The 23,840-nt window shown below is 38.5% G+C and overlaps 18 non-coding genes across 18 annotated transcripts; all 18 read right to left on the bottom strand.

The window, feature by feature from the left end:
- Positions 1–962: 962 nt before the first annotated feature.
- On the bottom strand, positions 963–1,034 carry TRNAD-GUC (transfer RNA aspartic acid (anticodon GUC)). The gene has a single exon. It is a non-coding gene; the product is annotated as a tRNA-Asp (tRNA).
- A 1,347-nt stretch (positions 1,035–2,381) lies between these two features.
- On the bottom strand, positions 2,382–2,453 carry TRNAD-GUC (transfer RNA aspartic acid (anticodon GUC)). The gene has a single exon. It is a non-coding gene; the product is annotated as a tRNA-Asp (tRNA).
- Positions 2,454–3,087: 634 nt separating this feature from the next.
- TRNAD-GUC (transfer RNA aspartic acid (anticodon GUC)) lies at positions 3,088–3,159 on the bottom strand. Its single transcript has one exon. It is a non-coding gene; the product is annotated as a tRNA-Asp (tRNA).
- Positions 3,160–3,795: 636 nt separating this feature from the next.
- On the bottom strand, positions 3,796–3,867 carry TRNAD-GUC (transfer RNA aspartic acid (anticodon GUC)). The gene has a single exon. It is a non-coding gene; the product is annotated as a tRNA-Asp (tRNA).
- A 635-nt stretch (positions 3,868–4,502) lies between these two features.
- Positions 4,503–4,574, bottom strand: TRNAD-GUC (transfer RNA aspartic acid (anticodon GUC)). The gene has a single exon. It is a non-coding gene; the product is annotated as a tRNA-Asp (tRNA).
- Positions 4,575–5,211: 637 nt separating this feature from the next.
- On the bottom strand, positions 5,212–5,283 carry TRNAD-GUC (transfer RNA aspartic acid (anticodon GUC)). The gene has a single exon. It is a non-coding gene; the product is annotated as a tRNA-Asp (tRNA).
- A 2,059-nt stretch (positions 5,284–7,342) lies between these two features.
- On the bottom strand, positions 7,343–7,414 carry TRNAD-GUC (transfer RNA aspartic acid (anticodon GUC)). Its single transcript has one exon. It is a non-coding gene; the product is annotated as a tRNA-Asp (tRNA).
- A 1,340-nt stretch (positions 7,415–8,754) lies between these two features.
- Positions 8,755–8,826, bottom strand: TRNAD-GUC (transfer RNA aspartic acid (anticodon GUC)). Its single transcript has one exon. It is a non-coding gene; the product is annotated as a tRNA-Asp (tRNA).
- Positions 8,827–9,463: 637 nt separating this feature from the next.
- TRNAD-GUC (transfer RNA aspartic acid (anticodon GUC)) lies at positions 9,464–9,535 on the bottom strand. The gene has a single exon. It is a non-coding gene; the product is annotated as a tRNA-Asp (tRNA).
- Positions 9,536–10,170: 635 nt separating this feature from the next.
- Positions 10,171–10,242, bottom strand: TRNAD-GUC (transfer RNA aspartic acid (anticodon GUC)). Its single transcript has one exon. It is a non-coding gene; the product is annotated as a tRNA-Asp (tRNA).
- Positions 10,243–10,878: 636 nt separating this feature from the next.
- TRNAD-GUC (transfer RNA aspartic acid (anticodon GUC)) lies at positions 10,879–10,950 on the bottom strand. The gene has a single exon. It is a non-coding gene; the product is annotated as a tRNA-Asp (tRNA).
- Positions 10,951–11,586: 636 nt separating this feature from the next.
- Positions 11,587–11,658, bottom strand: TRNAD-GUC (transfer RNA aspartic acid (anticodon GUC)). The gene has a single exon. It is a non-coding gene; the product is annotated as a tRNA-Asp (tRNA).
- Positions 11,659–12,295: 637 nt separating this feature from the next.
- On the bottom strand, positions 12,296–12,367 carry TRNAD-GUC (transfer RNA aspartic acid (anticodon GUC)). The gene has a single exon. It is a non-coding gene; the product is annotated as a tRNA-Asp (tRNA).
- Positions 12,368–13,707: 1,340 nt separating this feature from the next.
- On the bottom strand, positions 13,708–13,779 carry TRNAD-GUC (transfer RNA aspartic acid (anticodon GUC)). Its single transcript has one exon. It is a non-coding gene; the product is annotated as a tRNA-Asp (tRNA).
- Positions 13,780–15,122: 1,343 nt separating this feature from the next.
- Positions 15,123–15,194, bottom strand: TRNAD-GUC (transfer RNA aspartic acid (anticodon GUC)). The gene has a single exon. It is a non-coding gene; the product is annotated as a tRNA-Asp (tRNA).
- Positions 15,195–15,829: 635 nt separating this feature from the next.
- Positions 15,830–15,901, bottom strand: TRNAD-GUC (transfer RNA aspartic acid (anticodon GUC)). Its single transcript has one exon. It is a non-coding gene; the product is annotated as a tRNA-Asp (tRNA).
- Positions 15,902–16,538: 637 nt separating this feature from the next.
- TRNAD-GUC (transfer RNA aspartic acid (anticodon GUC)) lies at positions 16,539–16,610 on the bottom strand. The gene has a single exon. It is a non-coding gene; the product is annotated as a tRNA-Asp (tRNA).
- Positions 16,611–17,244: 634 nt separating this feature from the next.
- TRNAD-GUC (transfer RNA aspartic acid (anticodon GUC)) lies at positions 17,245–17,316 on the bottom strand. The gene has a single exon. It is a non-coding gene; the product is annotated as a tRNA-Asp (tRNA).
- Positions 17,317–23,840: the final 6,524 nt, after the last annotated feature.

Here is a 23,840-nt window from a genome sequence, read left to right as displayed (position 1 = left end):
AGCAGCCTAGGATTCACCACTGCTTCATCTCATTTTCCAAGAGAATGCAGATGTAAAGTGTTTTTGATGGTACGCCTGTGCATATTGAAATATTCAGAGCATATTCTGAATTTCAGTTAACACATCAGTAAGCATTTTGGCCATCAGTGAATTCAACCTTTTTTCTCAATCGGAATAGGCAAGGATAATGACAGATATATTTTACAATGTTAGAAAGTACATCATTTTATTTAATTGTGTGAATAAAATGAATCGCCTCCCCGTCGGGGAATTGAACCCCGGTCTCCCGTGTGACAGGCGGGGATACTGACCACTATACTAACGAGGACTTATTGGCATCAGTTAAACAGTGCTCACCTCCTTGGGGTTAAGGCATACCCTCGATCAATTCACAGTATTGTAATAGGCAGATTTGCTGCTTTTGGTTAGGACAAGTAATCTTTTTTCCTAAATATTACAATACAGAAATTCCTAGCCAAAAACAATCAGTTTTATCAAGAAATTATTTCATTGAAATAAATATCTATCTATCGATCTGTCTATCTGGCTATCTTTCTAACTATCAATATATATATTTATATATATCTATATATATATATATAATCAGCTCACTTTACCATTTGCAGCTTATAACTATTAGCCACCAGGGGTCACTACTAACCAAAAGCAGTCATTCTACTTGTAAATTGTGCCAATCGAGTGGAACAGCAGCCTAGGATTCACCACTGCTTCATCTCATTTTCCAAGAGAATGCCGATGTAAAGTGTTTTTGATGGTACGCCTGTGCATATTGAAATATTCAGAGCATATTCTGAATTTCAGTTAACACATCAGTAAGCATTTTGTCCATCAGTGAATTCAACCTTTTTTCTCAATCGGAATAGGCAAGGATAATGACAGATATATTTTACAATGTTAGAAAGTGCATCATTTTATTTAATTGTGTGAATAAAAGGAATCGCCTCCCCGTCGGGGAATTGAACCCCGGTCTCCCGCGTGACAGGCGGGGATACTGACCACTATACTAACGAGGACTTATTGGCATCAGTTAAACAGTGCTCACCTCCTTGGGGTTAAGGCATACCCTCGATCAATTCACAGTATTGTAATAGGCAGATTTGCTGCTTTTGGTTAGGACAAGTAATCTTTTTTCCTAAATATTACAATACAGAAATTCCTAGCCAAAAACAATCAGTTTTATCAAGAAATTATTTCATTGAAATAAATATCTATCTATCGATCTGTCTATCTGGCTATCTTTCTAACTATCAATATATATATTTATATATATCTATATATATATATATATATAATCAGCTCACTTTACCATTTGCAGCTTATAACTATTAGCCACCAGGGGTCACTACTAACCAAAAGCAGTCATTCTACTTGTAAATTGTGCCAATCGAGTGGAACAGCAGCCTAGGATTCACCACTGCTTCATCTCATTTTCCAAGAGAATGCAGATGTAAAGTGTTTTTGATGGTACGCCTGTGCATATTGAAATATTCAGAGCGTATTCTGAATTTCAGTTAACACATCAGTAAGCATTTTGTCCATCAGTGAATTCATCCTTTTTTCTCAATCGGAATAGGCAAGGATAATGACAGATATATTTTACAATGTTAGAAAGTGCATCATTTTATTTAATTGTGTGAATAAAATGAATCGTCTCCCCGTCGGGGAATTGAACCCCGGTCTCCCGCGTGACAGGCGGGGATACTGACCAGTATACTAACGAGGACTTATTGGCATCAGTTAAACAGTGCTCACCTCCTTGGGGTTAAGGCATACCCTCGATCAATTCACAGTATTGTAATAGGCAGATTTGCTGCTTTTGGTTAGGACAAGTAATCTTTTTTCCTAAATATTACAATACAGAAATTCCTAGCCAAAAACAATCAGTTTTATCAAGAAATTATTTCATTGAAATAAATATCTATCTATCGATCTGTCTATCTGGCTATCTTTCTAACTATCAATATATATATTTATATATATCTATATATATATATATATAATCAGCTCACTTTACCATTTGCAGCTTATAACTATTAGCCACCAGGGGTCACTACTAACCAAAAGCAGTCATTCTACTTGTAAATTGTGCCAATCAAGTGGAACAGCAGCCTAGGATTCACCACTGCTTCATCTCATTTTCCAAGAGAATGCAGATGTAAAGTGTTTTTAATGGTACGCCTGTGCATATTGAAATATTCAGAGCATATTCTGAATTTCAGTTAACACATCAGTAAGCATTTTGGCCATCAGTGAATTCAACCTTTTTTTCTCAATCGGAATAGGCAAGGATAATGACAGATATATTTTACAATGTTAGAAAGTACATCATTTTATTTAATTGTGTGAATAAAATGAATCGCCTCCCCGTCGGGGAATTGAACCCCGGTCTCCCGCGTGACAGGCGGGGATACTGACCACTATACTAACGAGGACTTATTGGCATCAGTTAAACAGTGCTCACCTCCTTGGGGTTAAGGCATACCCTCGATCAATTCACAGTATTGTAATAGGCAGATTTGCTGCTTTTGGTTAGGACAAGTAATCTTTTTTCCTAAATATTACAATACAGAAATTCCTAGCCAAAAACAATCAGTTTTATCAATAAATTATTTCATTGAAATAAATATCTATCTATCGATCTGTCTATCTGGCTATCTTTCTAACTATCAATATATATATTTATATATATCTATATATATATATATAATCAGCTCACTTTACCATTTGCAGCTTATAACTATTAGCCACCAGGGGTCACTACTAACCAAAAGCAGTCATTCTACTTGTAAATTGTGCCAATCGAGTGGAACTGCAGCCTAGGATTCACCACTGCTTCATCTCATTTTCCAAGAGAATGCAGATGTTAAGTGTTTTTGATGGTACGCCTGTGCATATTGAAATATTCAGAGCATATTCTGAATTTCAGTTAACACATCAGTAAGCATTTTGGCCATCAGTGAATTCAACCTTTTTTCTCAATCGGAATAGGCAAGGATAATGACAGATATATTTTACAATGTTAGAAAGTACATCATTTTATTTAATTGTGTGAATAAAAGGAATCGCCTCCCCGTCGGGGAATTGAACCCCGGTTTCCCGCGTGACAGGCGGGGATACTGACCACTATACTAACGAGGACTTATTGGCATCAGTTAAACAGTGCTCACCTCCTTGGGGTTAAGGCATACCCTCGATCAATTCACAGTATTGTAATAGGCAGATTTGCTGCTTTTGGTTAGGACAAGTAATCTTTTTTCCTAAATATTCCAATACAGAAATTCCTAGCCAAAAACAATCAGTTTTTATCAAGAAATTATTTCATTGAAATAAATATCTATCAATCGATCTGTCTATCTGGCTATCTTTCTAACTATCAATATATTTATTTATATATATCTATATATATATATATAATCAGCTCACTTTACCATTTGCAGCTTATAACTATTAGCCACCAGGGGTCACTACTAACCAAAAGCAGTCATTCTACTTGTAAATTGTGCCAATCGAGTGGAACAGCAGCCTAGGATTCACCACTGCTTCATCTCATTTTCCAAGAGAATGCAGATGTAAAGTGTTTTTGATGGTACGCCTGTGCATATTGAAATATTCAGAGCATATTCTGAATTTCAGTTAACACATCAGTAAGCATTTTGGCCATCAGTGAATTCAACCTTTTTTTCTCAATCGGAATAGGCAAGGATAATGACAGATATATTTTACAATGTTAGAAAGTACATCATTTTATTTAATTGTGTGAATAAAATGAATCGCCTCCCCGTCGGGGAATTGAACCCCGGTCTCCCGCGTGACAGGCGGGGATACTGACCACTATACTAACGAGGACTTATTGGCATCAGTTAAACAGTGCTCACCTCCTTGGGGTTAAGGCATACCCTCGATCAATTCACAGTATTGTAATAGGCAGATTTGCTGCTTTTGGTAAGGACAAGTAATCTTTTTTCCTAAATATTACAATACAGAAATTCCTAGCCAAAAACAATCAGTTTTATCAAGAAACTATTTCATTGAAATAAATATCTATCTATCGATCTGTCTATCTGGCTATCTTTCTAACTATCAATATATATATTTATATATATCTATATATATATATATAATCAGCTCACTTTATCATTTGCAGCTTATAACTATTAGCCACCAGGGGTCACTACTAACCAAAAGCAGTCATTCTACTTGTAAATTGTGCCAATCGAGTGGAACAGCAGCCTAGGATTCACCACTGCTTCATCTCATTTTCCAAGAGAATGCAGATGTAAAGTGTTTTTGATGGTACGCCTGTGCATATTGAAATATTCAGAGCATATTCTGAATTTCAGTTAACACATCAGTAAACATTTTGGCCATCAGTGAATTCAACCTTTTTTTCTCAATCGGAATAGGCAAAGATAGTGACAGATATATTTTACAATGTTAGAAAGTACATCATTTTATTTAATTGTGTGAATAAAATGAATCGCCTCCCCGTCGGGGAATTGAACCCCGGTCTCCCGCGTGACAGGCAGGGATACTGACCACTATACTAACGAGGACTTATTGGCATCAGTTAAACAGTGCTCACCTCCTTGGGGTTAAGGTATACCCTCGATCAATTCACAGTATTGTAATAGGCAGATTTGCTGCTTTTGGTTAGGACAAGTAATCTTTTTTCCTAAATATTACAATACAGAAATTCCTAGCCAAAAACAATCAGTTTTATCAAGAAATTATTTCATTGAAATAAATATCTATCTATCGATCTGTCTATCTGGCTATCTTTCTAACTATCAATATATATATTTATATATATCTATATATATATATATATAATCAGCTCACTTTACCATTTGCAGCTTATAACTATTAGCCACCAGGGGTCACTACTAACCAAAAGCAGTCATTCTACTTGTAAATTGTGCCAATCGAGTGGAACAGCAGCCTAGGATTCACCACTGCTTCATCTCATTTTCCAAGAGAATGCAGATGTAAAGTGTTTTTGATGGTACGCCTGTGCATATTGAAATATTCAGAGCATATTCTGAATTTCAGTTAACACATCAGTAAGCATTTTGGCCATCAGTGAATTCAACCTTTTTTTCTCAATCGGAATAGGCAAGGATAATGACAGATATATTTTACAATGTTAGAAAGTACATCATTTTATTTAATTGTGTGAATAAAAGGAATTGCCTCCCCGTCGGGGAATTGAACCCCGGTCTCCCGCGTGACAGGCGGGGATACTGACCACTATACTAACAAGGACTTATTGGCATTAGTTAAACAGTGCTCACCTCCTTGGGGTTAAGGCATACCCTCGATCAATTCACAGTATTGTAATAGGCAGATTTGCTGCTTTTGGTTAGGACAAGTAATCTTTTTTCCTAAATATTACAATACAGAAATTCCTAGCCAAAAACAATCAGTTTTATCAAGAAATTATTTCATTGAAATAAATATCTATCTATCGATCTGTCTATCTGGCCATCTTTCCAACTATCAATATATATATTTATATATATCTATATATATATATATATATATAATCAGCTCACTTTATCATTTGCAGCTTATAACTATTAGCCACCAGGGGTCACTACTAACCAAAAGCAGTCATTCTACTTGTAAATTGTGCCAATCGAGTGGAACAGCAGCCTAGGATTCACCACTGCTTCATCTCATTTTCCAAGAGAATGCAGATGTAAAGTGTTTTTGATGGTACGCCTGTGCATATTGAAATATTCAGAGCATATTCTGAATTTCAGTTAACACATCAGTAAGCATTTTGTCCATCTGTGAATTCAACCTTTTTTCTCAATCGGAATAGGCAAGGATAATGACAGATATATTTTACAATGTTAGAAAGTACATCATTTTATTTAATTGTGTGAATAAAAGGAATCGCCTCCCCGTCGGGGAATTGAACCCCGGTCTCCCGTGTGACAGGCGTTGATACTGACCACTATACTAACGAGGACTTATTGGCATCAGTTAAACAGTGCTCACCTCCTTGGGGTTAACTTATACCCTCGATCAATTCACAGTATTGTAATAGGCAGATTTGCTGCTTTTGGTTAGGACAAGTAATCTTTTTTCCTAAATATTACAATACAGAAATTCCTAGCCAAAAACAATCAGTTTTATCAAGAAATTATTTCATTGAAATAAATATCTATCTATCGATCTGTCTATCTGGCTATCTTTCTAACTATCAATATATATATTTATATATATCTATATATATATATATATAATCAGCTCACTTTATCATTTGCAGCTTATAACTATTAGCCACCAGGGGTCACTACTAACCAAAAGCAGTCATTCTACTTGTAAATTGTGCCAATCGAGTGGAACAGAAGCCTAGGATTCACCACTGCTTCATCTCATTTTCCAAGAGAATGCAGATGTAAAGTGTTTTTGATGGTACACCTGTGCATATTGAAATATTCAGAGCATATTCTGAATTTCAGTTAACACATCAGTAAGCATTTTGTCCATCTGTGAATTCAACCTTTTTTCTCAATCGGAATAGGCAAGGATAATGACAGATATATTTTACAATGTTAGAAAGTACATCATTTTATTTAATTGTGTGAATAAAAGGAATAGCCTCCCCGTCGGGGAACTGAACCCCGGTTTCCCGCGTGACAGGCGGGGATACTGACCACTATACTAACGAGGACTTATTGGCATCAGTTAAACAGTGCTCACCTCCTTGGGGTTAAGGCATACCCTCGATCAATTCACAGTATTGTAATAGGCAGATTTGCTGCTTTTGGTTAGGACAAGTAATCTTTTTTCCTAAATATTACAATACAGAAATTCCTAGCCAAAAACAATCAGTTTTATCAAGAAATTATTTCATTGAAATAAATATCTATCTATCGATCTGTCTATCTGGCTATCTTTCTAACTATCAATATATATATTTATATATATCTATATATATATATATATATAATCAGCTCACTTTACCATTTGCAGCTTATAACTATTAGCCACCAGGGGTCACTACTAACCAAAAGCAGTCATTCTACTTGTAAATTGTGCCAATCGAGTGGAACAGCAGCCTAGGATTCACCACTGCTTCATCTCATTTTCCAAGAGAATGCAGATGTAAAGTGTTTTTGATGGTACGCCTGTGCATATTGAAATATTCAGAGCATTTTCTGAATTTCAGTTAACACATCAGTAAGCATTTTGGCCATCAGTGAATTCAACCTTTTTTTCTCAATCGGAATAGGCAAGGATAGTGACAGATATATTTTACAATGTTAGAAAGTACATCATTTTATTTAATTGTGTGAATAAAATGAATCGCCTCCCCGTCGGGGAATTGAACCCCGGTCTCCCGCGTGACAGGCGGGGATACTGACCACTATACTAACGAGGACTTATTGGCATCAGTTAAACAGTGCCCACCTCCTTGGGGTTAAGGTATACCCTCGATCAATTCACAGTATTGTAATAGGCAGATTTGCTGCTTTTGGTTAGGACAAGTAATCTTTTTTCCTAAATATTACAATACAGAAATTCCTAGCCAAAAACAATCAGTTTTATCAAGAAATTATTTCATTGAAATAAATATCTATCTATCGATCTGTCTATCTGGCTATCTTTCTAACTATCAATATATATATTTATATATATCTATATATATATATATAATCAGCTCACTTTATCATTTGCAGCTTATAACTATTAGCCACCAGGGGTCACTACTAACCAAAAGCAGTCATTCTACTTGTAAATTGTGCCAATCGAGTGGAACAGAAGCCTAGGATTCACCACTGCTTCATCTCATTTTCCAAGAGAATGCAGATGTAAAGTGTTTTTGATGGTACACCTGTGCATATTGAAATATTCAGAGCATATTCTGAATTTCAGTTAACACATCAGTAAGCATTTTGTCCATCTGTGAATTCAACCTTTTTTCTCAATCGGAATAGGCAAGGATAATGACAGATATATTTTACAATGTTAGAAAGTACATCATTTTATTTAATTGTGTGAATAAAAGGAATAGCCTCCCCGTCGGGGAACTGAACCCCGGTTTCCCGCGTGACAGGCGGGGATACTGACCACTATACTAACGAGGACTTATTGGCATCAGTTAAACAGTGCTCACCTCCTTGGGGTTAAGGCATACCCTCGATCAATTCACAGTATTGTAATAGGCAGATTTGCTGCTTTTGGTTAGGACAAGTAATCTTTTTTCCTAAATATTACAATACAGAAATTCCTAGCCAAAAACAATCAGTTTTATCAAGAAATTATTTCATTGAAATAAATATCTATCTATCGATCTGTCTATCTGGCTATCTTTCTAACTATCAATATATTTATTTATATATATCTATATATATATATATAATCAGCTCACTTTACCATTTGCAGCTTATAACTATTAGCCACCAGGGGTCACTACTAACCAAAAGCAGTCATTCTACTTGTAAATTGTGCCAATCGAGTGGAACAGCAGCCTAGGATTCACCACTGCTTCATCTCATTTTCCAAGAGAATGCAGATGTAAAGTGTTTTTGATGGTACACCTGTGCATATTGAAATATTCAGAGCATATTCTGAATTTCAGTTAACACATCAGTAAGCATTTTGTCCACCTGTGAATTCAACCTTTTTTCTCAATCGGAATAGGCAAGGATAATGACAGATATATTTTACAATGTTAGAAAGTACATCATTTTATTTAATTGTGTGAATAAAATGAATCGCCTCCCCGTCGGGGAATTGAACCCCGGTCTCCCGCGTGACAGGCGGGGATACTGACCACTATACTAACGAGGACTTATTGGCATCAGTTAAACAGTGCTCACCTCCTTGGGGTTAAGGTATACCCTCGATCAATTCACAGTATTGTAATAGGCAGATTTGCTGCTTTTGGTTAGGACAAGTAATCTTTTTTCCTAAATATTACAATACAGAAATTCCTAGCCAAAAACAATCAGTTTTATCAAGAAATTATTTCATTGAAATAAATATCTATCTATCGATCTGTCTATCTGGCTATCTTTCTAACTATCAATATATATATTTATATATATCTATATATATATATATATAATCAGCTCACTTTACCATTTGCAGCTTATAACTATTAGCCACCAGGGGTCACTACTAACCAAAAGCAGTCATTCTACTTGTAAATTGTGCCAATCGAGTGGAACAGCAGCCTAGGATTCACCACTGCTTCATCTCATTTTCCAAGAGAATGCAGATGTAAAGTGTTTTTGATGGTACGCCTGTGCATATTGAAATATTCAGAGCATTTTCTGAATTTCAGTTAACACATCAGTAAGCATTTTGGCCATCAGTGAATTCAACCTTTTTTTCTCAATCGGAATAGGCAAGGATAGTGACAGATATATTTTACAATGTTAGAAAGTACATCATTTTATTTAATTGTGTGAATAAAATGAATCGCCTCCCCGTCGGGGAATTGAACCCCGGTCTCCCGCGTGACAGGCGGGGATACTGACCACTATACTAACGAGGACTTATTGGCATCAGTTAAACAGTGCCCACCTCCTTGGGGTTAAGGTATACCCTCGATCAATTCACAGTATTGTAATAGGCAGATTTGCTGCTTTTGGTTAGGACAAGTAATCTTTTTTCCTAAATATTACAATACAGAAATTCCTAGCCAAAAACAATCAGTTTTATCAAGAAATTATTTCATTGAAATAAATATCTATCTATCGATCTGTCTATCTGGCTATCTTTCTAACTATCAATATATATATTTATATATATCTATATATATATATATAATCAGCTCACTTTATCATTTGCAGCTTATAACTATTAGCCACCAGGGGTCACTACTAACCAAAAGCAGTCATTCTACTTGTAAATTGTGCCAATCGAGTGGAACAGAAGCCTAGGATTCACCACTGCTTCATCTCATTTTCCAAGAGAATGCAGATGTTAAGTGTTTTTGATGGTACGCCTGTGCATATTGAAATATTCAGAGCATATTCTGAATTTCAGTTAACACATCAGTAAGCATTTTGGCCATCAGTGAATTCAACCTTTTTTTCTCAATCGGAATAGGCAAGGATAATGACAGATATATTTTACAATGTTAGAAAGTACATCATTTTATTTAATTGTGTGAATAAGATGAATCGCCTCCCCGTCGGGGAATTGAACCCCGGTCTCCCGCGTGACAGGCGGGGATACTGACCACTATACTAACGAGGACTTATTGGCACCAGTTAAACAGTGCTCACCTCCTTGGGGTTAAGGCATACCCTCGATCAATTCACAGTATTGTAATAGGCAGATTTGCTGCTTTTGGTTAGGACAAGTAATCTTTTTTCCTAAATATTACAATACAGAAATTCCTAGCCAAAAACAATCAGTTTTATCAAGAAATTATTTCATTGAAATAAATATCTATCTATCGATCTGTCTATCTGGCTATCTTTCTAACTATCAATATATATATTTATATATATCTATATATATATATATATAATTAGCTCACTTTATCATTTGCAGCTTATAACTATTAGCCACCAGGGGTCACTACTAACCAAAAGCAGTCATTCTACTTGTAAATTGTGCCAATCGAGTGGAACAGCAGCCTAGGATTCACCACTACTTCATCTCATTTTATAAGAGAATGCAGATGTAAAGTGTTTTTGATGGTACGCCTGTGCATATTGAAATATTCAGAGCATATTCTGAATTTCAGTTAACACATCAGTAAGCATTTTGTCCATCTGTGAATTCAACCTTTTTTCTCAATCGGAATAGGCAAGGATAATGACAGATATATTTTACAATGTTAGAAAGTACATCATTTTATTTAATTGTGTGAATAAAAGGAATCGCCTCCCCGTCGGGGAATTGAACCCCGGTTTCCCGCGTGACAGGCGGGGATACTGACCACTATACTAACGAGGACTTATTGGCATCAGTTAAACAGTGCTCACCTCCTTGGGGTTAAGGCATACCCTCGATCAATTCACAGTATTGTAATAGGCAGATTTGCTGCTTTTGGTTAGGACAAGTAATCTTTTTTCCTAAATATTCCAATACAGAAATTCCTAGCCAAAAACAATCAGTTTTTATCAAGAAATTATTTCATTGAAATAAATATCTATCAATCGATCTGTCTATCTGGCTATCTTTCTAACTATCAATATATTTATTTATATATATCTATATATATATATATAATCAGCTCACTTTACCATTTGCAGCTTATAACTATTAGCCACCAGGGGTCACTACTAACCAAAAGCAGTCATTCTACTTGTAAATTGTGCCAATCGAGTGGAACAGCAGCCTAGGATTCACCACTGCTTCATCTCATTTTCCAAGAGAATGCAGATGTAAAGTGTTTTTGATGGTACGCCTGTGCATATTGAAATATTCAGAGCATATTCTGAATTTCAGTTAACACATCAGTAAGCATTTTGGCCATCAGTGAATTCAACCTTTTTTTCTCAATCGGAATAGGCAAGGATAATGACAGATATATTTTACAATGTTAGAAAGTACATCATTTTATTTAATTGTGTGAATAAAATGAATCGCCTCCCCGTCGGGGAATTGAACCCCGGTCTCCCGCGTGACAGGCGGGGATACTGACCACTATACTAACGAGGACTTATTGGCATCAGTTAAACAGTGCTCACCTCCTTGGGGTTAAGGCATACCCTTGATCAATTCACAGTATTGTAATAGGCAGATTTGCTGCTTTTGGTAAGGACAAGTAATCTTTTTTCCTAAATATTACAATACAGAAATTCCTAGCCAAAAACAATCAGTTTTATCAAGAAATTATTTCATTGAAATAAATATCTATCTATCGATCTGTCTATCTGGCTATCTTTCTAACTATCAATATATATATTTATATATATCTATATATATATATATATAATCAGCTCACTTTACCATTTGCAGCTTATAACTATTAGCCACCAGGGGTCACTACTAACCAAAAGCAGTCATTCTACTTGTAAATTGTGCCAATCGAGTGGAACAGCAGCCTAGGATTCACCACTGCTTCATCTCATTTTCCAAGAGAATGCAGATGTAAAGTGTTTTTGATGGTACGCCTGTGCATATTGAAATATTCAGAGCATTTTCTGAATTTCAGTTAACACATCAGTAAGCATTTTGGCCATCAGTGAATTCAACCTTTTTTTCTCAATCGGAATAGGCAAGGATAGTGACAGATATATTTTACAATGTTAGAAAGTACATCATTTTATTTAATTGTGTGAATAAAATGAATCGCCTCCCCGTCGGGGAATTGAACCCCGGTCTCCCGCGTGACAGGCGGGGATACTGACCACTATACTAACGAGGACTTATTGGCATCAGTTAAACAGTGCCCACCTCCTTGGGGTTAAGGTATACCCTCGATCAATTCACAGTATTGTAATAGGCAGATTTGCTGCTTTTGGTTAGGACAAGTAATCTTTTTTCCTAAATATTACAATACAGAAATTCCTAGCCAAAAACAATCAGTTTTATCAAGAAATTATTTCATTGAAATAAATATCTATCTATCGATCTGTCTATCTGGCTATCTTTCTAACTATCAATATATATATTTATATATATCTATATATATATATATAATCAGCTCACTTTATCATTTGCAGCTTATAACTATTAGCCACCAGGGGTCACTACTAACCAAAAGCAGTCATTCTACTTGTAAATTGTGCCAATCGAGTGGAACAGAAGCCTAGGATTCACCACTGCTTCATCTCATTTTCCAAGAGAATGCAGATGTAAAGTGTTTTTGATGGTACACCTGTGCATATTGAAATATTCAGAGCATATTCTGAATTTCAGTTAACACATCAGTAAGCATTTTGTCCATCTGTGAATTCAACCTTTTTTCTCAATCGGAATAGGCAAGGATAATGACAGATATATTTTACAATGTTAGAAAGTACATCATTTTATTTAATTGTGTGAATAAAAGGAATAGCCTCCCCGTCGGGGAACTGAACCCCGGTTTCCCGCGTGACAGGCGGGGATACTGACCACTATACTAACAAGGACTTATTGGCATCAGTTAAACAGTGCTCACCTCCTTGGGGTTAAGGCATACCCTCGATCAATTCACAGTATTGTAATAGGCAGATTTGCTGCTTTTGGTTAGGACAAGTAATCTTTTTTCCTAAATATTACAATACAGAAATTCCTAGCCAAAAACAATCAGTTTTATCAAGAAATTATTTCATTGAAATAAATATCTATCTATCGATCTGTCTATCTGGCTATCTTTCTAACTATCAATATATTTATTTATATATATCTATATATATATATATAATCAGCTCACTTTACCATTTGCAGCTTATAACTATTAGCCACCAGGGGTCACTACTAACCAAAAGCAGTCATTCTACTTGTAAATTGTGCCAATCGAGTGGAACAGCAGCCTAGGATTCACCACTGCTTCATCTCATTTTCCAAGAGAATGCAGATGTAAAGTGTTTTTGATGGTACACCTGTGCATATTGAAATATTCAGAGCATATTCTGAATTTCAGTTAACACATCAGTAAGCATTTTGTCCACCTGTGAATTCAACCTTTTTTCTCAATCGGAATAGGCAAGGATAATGACAGATATATTTTACAATGTTAGAAAGTACATCATTTTATTTAATTGTGTGAATAAAATGAATCGCCTCCCCGTCGGGGAATTGAACCCCGGTCTCCCGCGTGACAGGCGGGGATACTGACCACTATACTAACGAGGACTTATTGGCATCAGTTAAACAGTGCTCACCTCCTTGGGGTTAAGGTATACCCTCGATCAATTCACAGTATTGTAATAGGCAGATTTGCTGCTTTTGGTTAGGACAAGTAATCTTTTTTCCTAAATATTACAATACAGAAATTCCTAGCCAAAAACAATCAGTTTTATCAAGAAATTATTTCATTGAAATAAATATCTATCTATCGATCTGTCTATCTGGCTATCTTTCTAACTATCAATATATATATTTATATATATCTATATATATATATATATAATCAGCTCACTTTATCATTTGCAGCTTATAACTATTAGCCACCAGGGGTCACTACTAACCAAAAGCAGTCATTCTACTTGTAAATTGTGCCAATCGAGTGGAACAGAAGCCTAGGATTCACCACTGCTTCATCTCATTTTCCAAGAGAATGCAGATGTAAAGTGTTTTTGATGGTACACCTGTGCATATTGAAATATTCAGAGCATATTCTGAATTTCAGTTAACACATCAGTAAGCATTTTGTCCATCTGTGAATTCAACCTTTTTTCTCAATCGGAATAGGCAAGGATAATGACAGATATATTTTACAATGTTAGAAAGTACATCATTTTATTTAATTGTGTGAATAAAAGGAATAGCCTCCCCGTCGGGGAACTGAACCCCGGTTTCCCGCGTGACAGGCGGGGATACTGACCACTATACTAACGAGGACTTATTGGCATCAGTTAAACAGTGCTCACCTCCTTGGGGTTAAGGCATACCCTCGATCAATTCACAGTATTGTAATAGGCAGATTTGCTGCTTTTGGTTAGGACAAGTAATCTTTTTTCCTAAATATTACAATACAGAAATTCCTAGCCAAAAACAATCAGTTTTATCAAGAAATTATTTCATTGAAATAAATATCTATCTATCGATCTGTCTATCTGGCTATCTTTCTAACTATCAATATATTTATTTATATATATCTATATATATATATATAATCAGCTCACTTTACCATTTGCAGCTTATAACTATTAGCCACCAGGGGTCACTACTAACCAAAAGCAGTCATTCTACTTGTAAATTGTGCCAATCGAGTGGAACAGCAGCCTAGGATTCACCACTGCTTCATCTCATTTTCCAAGAGAATGCAGATGTAAAGTGTTTTTGATGGTACGCCTGTGCATATTGAAATATTCAGAGCATATTCTGAATTTCAGTTAACACATCAGTAAGCATTTTGGCCATCAGTGAATTCAACCTTTTTTTCTCAATCGGAATAGGCAAGGATAGTGACAGATATATTTTACAATGTTAGAAAGTACATCATTTTATTTAATTGTGTGAATAAAATGAATCGCCTCCCCGTCGGGGAATTGAACCCCGGTCTCCCGCGTGACAGGCGGGGATACTGACCACTATACTAACGAGGACTTATTGGCATCAGTTAAACAGTGCTCACCTCCTTGGGGTTAAGGTATACCCTCGATCAATTCACAGTATTGTAATAGGCAGATTTGCTGCTTTTGGTTAGGACAAGTAATCTTTTTTCCTAAATATTACAATACAGAAATTCCTAGCCAAAAACAATCAGTTTTATCAAGAAATTATTTCATTGAAATAAATATCTATCTATCGATCTGTCTATCTGGCTATCTTTCTAACTATCAATATATATATTTATATATATCTATATATATATATATAATCAGCTCACTTTACCATTTGCAGCTTATAACTATTAGCCACCAGGGGTCACTACTAACCAAAAGCAGTCATTCTACTTGTAAATTGTGCCAATCGAGTGGAACAGCAGCCTAGGATTCACCACTGCTTCATCTCATTTTCCAAGAGAATGCAGATGTAAAGTGTTTTTGATGGTACACCTGTGCATATTGAAATATTCAGAGCATATTCTGAATTTCAGTTAACACATCAGTAAGCATTTTGGCCATCAGTGAATTCAACCTTTTTTTCTCAATCGGAATAGGCAAGGATAATGACAGATATATTTTACAATGTTAGAAAGTACATCATTTTATTTAATTGTGTGAATAAAAGGAATCGCCTCCCCGTCGGGGAATTGAACCCCGGTCTCCCGCGTGACAGGCGGGGATACTGACCACTATACTAACAAGGACTTATTGGCATTAGTTAAACAGTGCTCACCTCCTTGGGGTTAAGGCATACCCTCGATCAATTCACAGTATTGTAATAGGCAGATTTGCTGCTTTTGGTTAGGACAAGTAATCTTTTTTCCTAAATATTACAATACAGAAATTCCTAGCCAAAAACAATCAGTTTTATCAAGAAATTATTTCATTGAAATAAATATCTATCTATCGATCTGTCTATCTGGCTATCTTTCTAACTATCAATATATATATTTATATATATCTATATATATATATATATAATCAGCTCACTTTACCATTTGCAGCTTATAACTATTAGCCACCAGGGGTCACTACTAACCAAAAGCAGTCATTCTACTTGTAAATTGTGCCAATCGAGTGGAACAGCAGCCTAGGATTCACCACTGCTTCATCTCATTTTCCAAGAGAATGCAGATGTAAAGTGTTTTTGATGGTACGCCTGTGCATATTGAAATATTCAGAGCATATTCTGAATTTCAGTTAACACATCAGTAAGCATTTTGGCCATCAGTGAATTCAACCTTTTTTTCTCAATCGGAATAGGCAAGGATAATGACAGATAAATTTTACAATGTTAGAAAGTACATAATTTTATTTAATTGTGTGAATAAAATGAATGGCCTCCCCGTCGGGGAATTGAACCCCGGTCTCCCGCGTGACAGGCGGGGATACTGACCACTATACTAACGAGGACTTATTGGCATCAGTTAAACAGTGCTCACCTCCTTGGGGTTAAGGCATACCCTCGATCAATTCACAGTATTGTAATAGGCAGATTTGCTGCTTTTGGTTAGGACAAGTAATCTTTTTTCCTAAATATTACAATACAGAAATTCCTAGCCAAAAACAATCAGTTTTATCAAGAAATTATTTCATTGAAATAAATATCTATCTATCGATCTGTCTATCTGGCTATCTTTCTAACTATCAATATATATATTTATATATATCTATATATATATATATAATCAGCTCACTTTATCATTTGCAGCTTATAACTATTAGCCACCAGGGGTCACTACTAACCAAAAGCAGTCATTCTACTTGTAAATTGTGCCAATCGAGTGGAACAGCAGCCTAGGATTCACCACTGCTTCATCTCATTTTCCAAGAGAATGCAGATGTAAAGTGTTTTTGATGGTACGCCTGTGCATATTGAAATATTCAGAGCATATTCTGAATTTCAGTTAACACATCAGTAAGCATTTTGTCCATCTGTGAATTCAACCTTTTTTCTCAATCGGAATAGGCAAGGATAATGACAGATATATTTTACAATGTTAGAAAGTACATCATTTTATTTAATTGTGTGAATAAAATGAATCGCCTCCCCGTCGGGGAATTGAACCCCGGTCTCCCGCGTGACAGGCGGGGATACTGACCACTATACTAACGAGGACTTATTGGCATCAGTTAAACAGTGCTCACCTCCTTGGGGTTAAGGCATACCCTCGATCAATTCACAGTATTGTAATAGGCAGATTTGCTGCTTTTGGTTAGGACAAGTAATCTTTTTTCCTAAATATTACAATACAGAAATTCCTAGCCAAAAACAATCAGTTTTATCAAGAAATTATTTCATTGAAATAAATATCTATCTATCGATCTGTCTATCTGGCTATCTTTCTAACTATCAATATATATATTTATATATATTACCTACTGGCGGTCGCCAGTAGGTATATATAGTTAGGATTTTTTTCCTATGGGATTTTTGAAAATTCTATGTTGAATAACTTTGGCATTTGAGGACGGAATTGGCTGAAATTTTCTGGAAAATTGAACATTTTGTTTCTGAGCAGCCCCTAAAAATTTGGGGGGGTTTCGTCAAGCGGGGGCCGAGAAAAAAGGGGGGTCCCAAAACGTGTTTTTAACATTGAGTTTTCCATAGGGCGGTTGGACTCACTTTTAGCTCGAACGGCTGAATGGATTTCCACGAACCTTGGCAAAATTGTAGGGACTGGTAGCCCGATGTGCCTTTGCTATGTCTCAAGATATATGCTCCAGTGGTTTTTACGAAAATTAACTTTGAAAAATATATATTGGGCTACATTGGGCTATATATATGTTGGAGCCCAAATGTAGCCCAATGTAGCCCAATGAAGCCCAATGAAGCCCAATGTAGCCCAAAGATGGCCGCCAGAGACAAAAAAAAACAAATGTAGCCCAAATATCAGCCAGATGTAGCCCAACTATAGCCCAGTGACAGAATGTCCCAGAGTGTTTTAAAGAACAACTAGAACGCTAACAGTCTTACTTATGACAAAAGTATGGCACACCTGAAGTCATCTTGATTGGAATAAAGTGGTAACACTTACTACATTTAATTTGAAAAGGAACAAAATAAGGGGTTTCATTTTGCCATAGAAATGTTATATATATATATATATATATTTATATATATATATATATATATATATATATATATATTACCTACTGGCGGTCGCCAGTAGGTATATATAGTTAGGATTTTTTTCCTATGGGATTTTTGAATATTCTATGTTGAATAACTTTGGCATTTGAGGACGGAATTGGCTGAAATTTTCTGGAAAATTGAACATTGTGTTTCTGAGCAGCCCCTAAAAATTTGGGGGGGTTTCGTCAAGCGGGGGCCGAGAAAAAAGGGGGGTCCCAAAACGTGTTTTTAACATTGAGTTTTCCATAGGGCGGTTGGACTCACTTTTAGCTCGAACGGCTGAATGGATTTCCACGAACCTTGGCAAAATTGTAGGGACTGGTAGCCCGATGTGCCTTTGCTATGTCTCAAGATATATGCTCCAGTGGTTTTTACGAAAATTAACTTTGAAAAATATATATTGGGCTACATTGGGCTATATATATGTTGGAGCCCAAATGTAGCCCAATGTAGCCCAATGAAGCCCAATGAAGCCCAATGTAGCCCAAAGATGGCCGCCAGAGACAAAAAAAAACAAATGTAGCCCAAATATCAGCCAGATGTAGCCCAACTATAGCCCAGTGACAGAATGTCCCAGAGTGTTTTACAGAACAACTAGAACGCTAACAGTCTTACTTATGACAAAAGTATGGCACACCTGAAGTCATCTTGATTGGAATAAAGTGGTAACACTTAATACATTTAATTTGAAAAGAAACAAAGTAAGGGGTTTCAATCAATCAATCAATGACATTTCTAGAGCACGCTACATACCCGTAGGGTCTCAAGGCGCTGAGGGGAGGGGGGGGGTGCCGCTACTGCTCGAACAGCCAGGTCTTCAGCTTCTTCCTGAAGGAGAGGTGGTCTTGGGTCAGGCGCAGGTCGGTCGGGAGGGAGTTCCAGGTCTTGGCGGCCAGGTAGGAGAAGGACCTTCCTCCTGTAGTTGCTCTTCGGATGCGGGGGACGGCGGCGAGGGCGTGGTTGGCTGAACGGAGGTGGCGTTTGGGAGCGTAGAAGTTGATCCGGCTGTTGAGGTAGCTCGGGCCTTGGTCATGTAGGGCTTTGTGTGCGTGGGTGAGGAGGCGGAAGGTGATTCTTTTGTTGACGGGGAGCCAGTGCAGGTCTCTCAGATGTCCGGAGATGTGGCTGTGTCGTGGGATGTCGAGGATGAGTCTGGCTGAGGCGTTCTGGATCCGCTGGAGTCTCTTCTGGAGCTTGGCGGTAGTACCGGCGTACAGGGCGTTGCCGTAGTCCAGTCGGCTAGTGACGAGGGCCTGGGTGACGGTCTTCCTGGTCTCGGTGGGGATCCACCAGAAGATCTTCCGTAGCATGCGTAGGATGTTGAAGCACGCCGAGGAGACGTTGTTGACTTGCCTGGTCATGGAGAGGGAGGAGTCCAGGATGAAGCCCAGGTTGCGTGCATGGTCTGTCGGTTTGGGTGCGGTGCCCAGGGCGGGAGGCCACCAGGAGTCGTCCCAGGCGGCGGGTGAAGAGCCCAGGATAAGGACCTCCGTCTTGTCCGAGTTCAGTTTCAGGCGGCTGGTCGTCATCCACTCGGCTACCTCTTTCATCCCTTCGTGTAGGTTGGCTCTGGCGGTGGCGGGGTCGTTGGTCAGGGAGAGGATCAGCTGGGTGTCGTCGGCGTAGGAGATTATGCTGAGGTTGTGTTGGCGTGCGATGGCCGCGAGAGGGCTCATGTAGACGTTGAAGAGGGTGGGGCTCAGAGAGGATCCTTGAGGGACGCCGCAGATGACTTCGGAGGCCTCTGACTTGTACGGTGGTAGGCGGACTCTCTGTGTTCTTCCGTCGAGGAAGGAGATGATCCATTCCAGCGCCTTGTCCTGGATTCCGATGTTGCTGAGGCGCTGTACTAGGGTGCGGTGGCAGACAGTGTCGAATGCCGCGGAGAGGTCTAGGAGGATGAGGGCCGCTGTTTCTCCGTTGTCCATCAGGGCTCGGATGTCATCGGTGGCGGCGATGAGGGCGGTCTCGGTGCTGTGATTGGCTCGGAAGCCGGACTGTGAGGGGTCGAGGGATCCATTCGTCTCGAGGAAAGCGGCCATCTGCTTGTTGACGGTCTTCTCGATGACTTTGGCTGGAAACGGGAGTAGCGAGATGGGGCGGTAGTTCTTGAGTTCGGTGGGGTCCGCTATTGGTTTCTTGAGTAGAGCGCTGAGTTTGGCGTGCTTCCAGCTCTCAGGGAAGGTGGCGGTGTCGAAGGATGTGTTGATGATGTCTCGCAGGTGGGGTGCGATGACAACGTCGGCCTTGTTGAAGACGTGGTGAGGGCAGGGGTCGGTCGGTGATCCGGAGTGGATGGAGTTCATCGTGTGGATGGTGTCTTCGGTGCTGATCGGGGTCCAGGCGTGGAGGGTGGTGGTGGGGGGTGGTTGTTCGGTCATGGTGTGCGTTGGTTGTTTGTTGAAGCTGTTGTGTATGTCCGCGATCTTGCTGTGGAAGTAAGAAGCGAGGGAGTCGCAGAGGTCTTGCGATGGGGTGATGTCGTTGTTTCCTGCGCTGGGGTTGGATAGCTCTTTCACGATGTTGAAGAGTTCCTTGCTGTTGTGTGCGTTGTTGTCCAGCCGGTCCTTGAATGCAGTTTTCTTGGCGGCGCGGATCAGCTGGTGGTGCTTCCGAGTGGCCAGTTTGAGGGTGGTCCTGTTGTCCGGTGTAGGTTCCCTTCTCCAGGCTTTCTCGAGGGCTCGGCAGTTCTTCTTGGAACTCTTGAGTTCGTCGGAGAACCACGGGGCTTTCTTGCTGCCGGGTCTGCTGGGCGGGGTCCTCAGCGGGGCGAGCTCGTCCGCGCAGATGCTGATCCACTTCGTGAGGTTGTCGGCGGCCTGGCTGGGGTTCGCAGAGCTGGCAGGAGGGTGCTGGCTCAGGGAGGTGGCGAGCTGGTCTGCTGTGATCTTGTTCCAGCTTCTGCGGGCGGCCTGTTGCTGGTGGTGGTGGGTCGTCGTTCTCTTGAAGGTGAAGTGGACGCAGCTGTGGTCCGTCCAGTGGAGTTCTGTGGCGTGGCTGAAGGCGACGTCTTTGCTGGATGAGAAGTGGTTTCATTTTGCCATAGAAATGTTATATATATATATATATATATATAATATATATATATATATATTACCTACTGGCGGTCGCCAGTAGGTATATATAGTTAGGATTTTTTTCCTATGGGATTTTTGAAAATTCTATGTTGAATAACTTTGGCGTTTGAGGACGGAATTGGCTGAAATTTTCTGGAAAATGGAACATTGTGTTTCTGAGCAGCCCCTGAAAATTTGGGGGGGTTTCGTCAAGCGGGGGCCGAGAAAAAAAGGGGGTCCCAAAACGTGTTTTTAACATTGAGTTTTCCATAGGGCGGTTGGACTCACTTTTAGCTCGAACGGCTGAATGGATTTCCACGAAACTTGGCAAAATTGTAGGGACTGGTAGCCCGATGTGCCTTTGCTATGTCTCAAGATATATGCTCCAGTGGTTTTTACGAAAATTAACTTTGAAAAATATATATTGGGCTACATTGGGCTATATATATGTTGGAGCCCAAATGTAGCCCAATGTAGCCCAATGAAGCCCAATGAAGCCCAATGTAGCCCAAAGATGGCCGCCAGAGACAAAAAAAAACAAATGTAGCCCAAATATCAGCCAGATGTAGCCCAACTATAGCCCAGTGACAGAATGTCCCAGAGTGTTTTAAAGAACAACTAGAACGCTAACAGTCTTACTTATGACAAAAGTATGGCACACCTGAAGTCATCTTGATTGGAATAAAGTGGTAACACTTACTACATTTAATTTGAAAAGGAACAAAATAAGGGGTTTCATTTTGCCATAGAAATGTTATATATATATATATATATATATATATATATATATATATATATATATATATATATATATATATATATATATATATATATATATATATATATATATATATATATATATATATATATATATATATATATATATATATATATATATTACCTACTGGCGGTCGCCAGTAGGTATATATAGTTAGGATTTTTTTCCTATGGGATTTTTGAAAATTCTATGTTGAATAACTTTGGCGAATGAGGACGGAATTGGCTGAAATTTTCTGGAAAATGGAACATTTTGTTTCTGAGCAGCCCCTGAAAATTTGGGGGGGTTTCGTCAAGCGGGGGCCGAGAAAAAAGGGGGGTCCCAAAACGTGTTTTTAACATTGAGTTTTCCATAGGGCGGTTGGACTCACTTTTAGCTCGAACGGCTGAATGGATTTCCACGAAACTTGGCAAAATTGTAGGGACTGGTAGCCCGATGTGCCTTTGCTATGTCTCAAGATATATGCTCCAGTGGTTTTTACGAAAATTAACTTTGAAAAATATATATTGGGCTACATTGGGCTATATATATGTTGGAGCCCAAATGTAGCCCAATGTAGCCCAATGAAGCCCAATGAAGCCCAATGCAGCCCAAAGATGGCCGCCAGAGACAAAAAAAAACAAATGTAGCCCAAATATCAGCCAGATGTAGCCCAACTATAGCCCAGTGACAGAATGTCCCAGAGTGTTTAAAGAACAACTAGAACGCTAACAGTCTTACTTATGACAAAAGTATGGCACACCTGAAGTCATCTTGATTGGAATAAAGTGGTAACACTTAATACATTTAATTTGAAAAGGAACAAAATAAGGGGTTTCATTTTGCCATAGAAATGTTATATATATATATATATATATATATATATATATATAATATTACCTACTGGCGGTCGCCAGTAGGTATATATAGTTAGGATTTTTTCTCTATGGGTTTTTTGAAAATTCTATGTCTAATAACTTTGGCGTTTGTGGACGGAATTGGCTGAAATTTTCAGGAAAATGGCACATTTTGTTTCTGAGCAGCCCTTGAAAATTTGGGGGGGGGTTCGTCAAGGGGGGGCCGAGAAAAAAGGGGGGTCCCAAAACGTGTTTTTAACATTGAGTTTTCCATAGGGCGGTTGGCCTCATTTTTAGCCCGAACGGCTGAATGGATTTGCACGAAACTTGGCAAAATTGTAGGGACTGGTAGCCCGATGTGCCTTTTGTAGGTCTCAATATATGTGCTCCAGTGGATTTTGAGAAATTTACGTTTAAAAAAAGATATATATCTGTAAGCGCGGACCAGGCAGCGCTCTGGTTCACGGACTTTTCGCGCAACGGAGCTTTGTGAAGCGAAGCTGATTGGTTCTCCGGCGTCTGTCAACATTCCAAACAGTCCGTAGCGGCCGCCATCTTGTCTCTCGGTAGGATCGAGAGACAAGAGGAGGCCGAAGCGAAGGGGCAAATGACCATAAGGGGGCATAGTACATTGTCGCTCACCCCCTAGGTTTGATGTGGAGGTTTTAAAAGGGCCCCGCGGGGCAAAAAAATAAAAAAATAATAATAATCGAACAGCTGAATGGATTTGCACGAAACTTGGCAAAATTGTAGGGACTGGTAGCCCGATGTGCCTTTGCTAGATCTCAATATATGTGCTCCAGTGGATTTTGAGAAATTAACGTTCAAAAAAAGGTA

Source organism: Lissotriton helveticus, chromosome 1_2 (genome assembly GCF_964261635.1).
Source record: "Lissotriton helveticus chromosome 1_2, aLisHel1.1, whole genome shotgun sequence".
NCBI lineage: Eukaryota > Metazoa > Chordata > Amphibia > Caudata > Salamandridae > Lissotriton > Lissotriton helveticus.
The sequence above is the reverse complement of the archived record's forward strand: the minus strand, read 5'-3'. Positions and strand labels throughout refer to the sequence as shown.